Source organism: Herpailurus yagouaroundi, unplaced genomic scaffold, assembly GCF_014898765.1.
Source record: "Herpailurus yagouaroundi ecotype Mexico unplaced genomic scaffold, PumYag 77, whole genome shotgun sequence".
NCBI classification, from domain to species: Eukaryota; Metazoa; Chordata; class Mammalia; order Carnivora; family Felidae; genus Herpailurus; species Herpailurus yagouaroundi.
Window position 1 is genome coordinate 88,572,012 of NW_024412388.1, and position 4,452 is coordinate 88,576,463.

Here is a 4,452-nt window from a genome sequence, read left to right on the forward strand (position 1 = left end):
GCTTTAAGCATACAATATATCACTGTTTTTTGCTTTAGACAAAGCTATCTATTACAGCTATTTAAAGTAAGAGAAAAAAACTGAATTCTATACTTTTATTCATTTATTCCACGCCAAGCTTCATCCTTCTTTTTAGTTTATATACCTTTCTGTCTGGTTTCATATTCTTTCTACCTGAAGAATTTTCCTTAATATCTCTTGTGGTGCAAGTCTACTAGAAATAAATTGTGAGTGTGTGAGTAAATGAAAGCAGATATTTTTTCCTTCACTTTGACAGATATTTTGGGAAGTATAGGATTTTATGTGGGCAGTATTTATTTATTTTTTAGCACTTTAAATATGGCAATTCATTGTATCTAGCTTGCATGGCTTGAAATGAGAAGTGTGCTGTAACTCTTTGGTCTTTTTGTTTAATGTGTCTTTTTTCTCTGGCTGCCTTCAAGTTTTCTTCATTTTCATTTATTTTCAGGAGTTTGAATATAACAGGCCTTGATATGTGTGGGGTGTGTGTGTGTGTGTGTGTGTGTGTGTGTGTGTGTGACTAATTTTGGAAAATTTGCTGCCATTATTCAAATATTTCTCCTCTTCACTTTCTTTTCACCTCCTAGGATTCCAAGAATAATACATTTATTAAACCAGTTAATATTGTCCAATAGCCCTTGGATCCTCTGTTCTAGTTTTATACCTTTTTTTTTTTTAACCTATCTTCAAAGCCATTGATTTTTTTTTTGTCTTTTCCTCTTTTTTTGTGGGGGCAGGGTATGTTGACCATAGGAATCATTTTTAATCTTTAATCATGTTTTTTATTTGCTTCTAGCATTTTCATTTGTTTCTTTCCTATAGATTCCATTTCTCTGCTAAAATTACCCATCGGATCCTGCACACTGTCCACTTCTTTTATTAGTCATTTTATCATATTACAGTTGAAACTTCAATAAGGGGGACTTACAGGTACCAACCCCCTGTGTGGCCAAAAGTCCACATATAACTTTTGACTCCTCCCAGTAGCCAACCGTGGAAGGTGGGGTTATTTGTAAATTCTTTATTTTGGCTACTATTGACTACAATCACTGCTACCATGGATGTTTTACAGCTGAGAGGAGTTATTATTCACTAGATATTCTGTTGTTATTAAACACTAAAAATTAGGAAGAGACTGGAGGGCATTTAGGATGGAATAAGGAGAGGACACAGAAACTCAAGGGAGAACATGAGGTCTTACTCAGCCTTGTCATCCGGAAATGAGGAACTACATCAGATCTAAGTTAAATGCCAGCCTCTCCAAAAAAGCTCTCAGAAAAACCTCAAAACAATTATTCACTGGACAAAAACATGTCAGTGTTTCTAGCAAAGATCTTGACATGAAACACCCAACTTAGGGACAATTATACATAGCACCATGACAGAGCTGGGATCATGACAGCCTGGCATCAGTTCAAATGCCACGGTGGACACACAAATCTCTAGGGACTAGCTCTCACTCACAGATGAATGTGATGTTTTACAGCATAAAGATGTAGATGTTTCTTAATAGATGTCATCCAAAGGAGATTTCTTCATGCTGCCAGATTCAAGGAATTTCTTAACTGTAGCAATATTACTTAGTTCCACTGCAGAACTCTGGGAGGTTCAGACAGGATATTGGGGAATTCCTCTTCCAGAGCCAGAATGGTTTAGAGTAGAATCACACCCACAAGGCTTAGCTAATTACCAACAAGAATCCTTTTGGTCATTATCCTCTAAAACCTTTTCAAACATGGGCAAGTATCTAATTATAGACTTCTGGGCCATGTTATCATGTCTTCTTGTTGATCATCTGGTTTTAGGAAAGGATGAACAGCAATCAGTTCCATGAGATCTAGCATCCCCTCCGTAGTCATGTCAATCAGGTTCTCTCCTTGAGGTCCTTGCCAAAGAGATGATGGTCTCCACAATGTAGTTGGAGAATGCTTCTGGTCTGCACCAACTTCATTCCATCAATTTCAACCATTGGCATTTGTTGGAACAGTAGGTGGTTACCATCCTGGAGTTTCTGCCACTGTTCTCGTTTCTAAGAATTCTTCATCAAACTCGACTCCAGCAGCTGCTAAAACCCATCTTGCTAATTCCATCAGCAAATGCTTGGGCTTGGGCAAGCTTGGGCTTCGCTGCCATGAGAGACTATTTGGAACACCCAGAGACACCCAAAGCTTTCCACAAGTGATCTGCTGGCCAATAGCCTATTGTTGACTGGGAGTCTTACCAGTAACATTAACCACTGATTAACACATATTTTGTATGTTATAAGCATTTTATACTGTACTTTTACAATACAGTAAGCTGGACAAAAGAAAATGTTTTAAGAAAATCATGAGGAGAAAATATATTTATAGTACTGTGCTGTGAATTTTTTTTAATCTATGTTCTGTGGATCCATATAGGTCAAACCAATGTCGTTCAAGGGCCGACTGTATAGCATTGATTTTAACATTCTGCTCATAGCTTTTTGATATATATGTCAGATATGAGCCAGGTTCTATTGATTATTTTTTGTCTTTTGGAAATGCATTGTTCATTATTTGCCTTTTCATAAACTTCATAATCTTTTGTAGAAAGAAACTGGACATTCTAAGACAGTAGATACTGAAGTAAACAACTTTTGGGGGGGGGTCTAGAAATTAGCATGCCTTTCCTTCTGCTAGACCTTTATTGTGTAGATTTGAAGCCATCTAAACAGAAGTGGCCTTGGCTTGGTTGTTTGTTGCTGTTGCTATCCTCAGTGCACCTTTGTCACCTAATTCCCCTGGAGATAATTTGTGTTCAGGTTGGGGATGGTTTTCTACATGGTTTTATCATTTCTGATTCATCCTCAGCTTTAGGTCTTCTCCTTTCAGTGTTCCTGAGAGTTCCTCTCCAGTCTTGCTCTATCCTGGTCCTCTTGCAGGAGAACTGTTCACCTGTTACTCATTAAGTTTTAGTCTAGTAGTAAAGTATATTCATCCTTATTCCAGTTGTAGTTCCGGATAAACAAGTATTCTGATCTGTCCCCCATTACTTTTTCACTAGTTTTCACTAATGCCCTAAAAACTGCAGTGTTTATTGTTCTTTTACCACAGTAAGGTCTGTAAGGGCAGATGGGGAAGAAGTATTTAAATGAGGCTTGCACTTCTCCTGCTGACATTACCATTCCCCTCCCCCAACCCTGCACCATGAGAGACCCTTCCCCAGAACTTTCACCAATCTTTTTGTGAATATCTTATGAGATGCATGTGGAGAAATATACAAGTGTGAACTCCCTCCTGTACACACAGCACCTGAGGTCTCCAAACTTCACACTGATGTGCAGTCAGCAGCTAATTTGTTAGCATGTCAACCTGCCTTATTCGTATCATGCTTGGCTACATCATCCCAGGTGGAGAAGTGCTCAGGTCCTACCTATTCCCTCAGGCTTTAGTCTCTTCTTAGATTGTACATTAGTTGGTTGTGCCGAGACCTCAGTTCTTTGGTTCAAGAAAAGTGATGAATTTGCATTTTGCCTGGATTTTTGGTTTTGTCAGGGTGATAACAGAACTCTTTCCACAGCTCTTCAATCCAAGAAGAAACTGGAAAACCAAAGCCATGATTTTTATATTGATATTTGAAAGATGAATAAGAGTTTACTAAGTGGAAAAGGGTATGCCAGAAGAAATTCCCAGGTAAAGGAAGCATCATGGTACTGTTATGAGGGAGCATGATATTTGAAGCAAATGAAAAAAAAAGCAATGAAGGCAAGGTGGTTGAGCATAGATAATGAAAATGAAGATGGGATTTGGGGAGACTGGAACAGGTCATGTTGGTTAGTCCTCACCCTATGAACAACTAGAATTTTGTAATGTATTGTGAACAATTTTCAGAATTTTGTAACTATATCCTGGATACACTATGGAAAGCTAATTAAAAATCATGTGGGTAGACCAATGGGGAGACATACAATGTCCAGGTAGAACAAGATAAATCCTTGGAATAGGGAAATAGGAGTGGGTGTGGAAGAAAGACCTCTACTGAAAATAAAGAGAGAGAGAAAGAAAAAGGAAATAAAGGTAGATTTTTTTTTAAGAATCTTACACATATAGAGAATGGTGAGGAGTTCAGGGTGGCTATTACAGAGGTTAATGACAGGACTTTTAAGAAATTAGGCTGGAGATGAATTAAAATGAGACTGTGAAAGACCATGTAGGCCATGCTAAGAAGCCTATATTGATTTCCTCCACATTCACTAACTATATCACAGTAAGCTCTAAGCTGAGCTGTGACAGGACCATATTAGATTTGAGGAGATACAACTTAAATCATGATCTGTGTAGACAGGATATTATTACATTCTGAACAGTAAATAGAATATTTTTAAGCCTGTGTTAGTGCTAACATATATTGACATGGTAATTGTCTTCACAAACAAATGAATAAACTATTAAGATGAAGAAAATTTAGTTT

The 4,452-nt window shown here is 37.6% G+C and overlaps 1 pseudogene; it reads right to left on the reverse strand.

Moving 5' to 3' along the window:
* Positions 1–1,527: 1,527 nt before the first annotated feature.
* Positions 1,528–2,111, reverse strand: LOC121017879 (glutathione S-transferase A4-like; annotated as a pseudogene).
* Between the last annotated feature and the right edge of the window lie 2,341 nt (positions 2,112–4,452).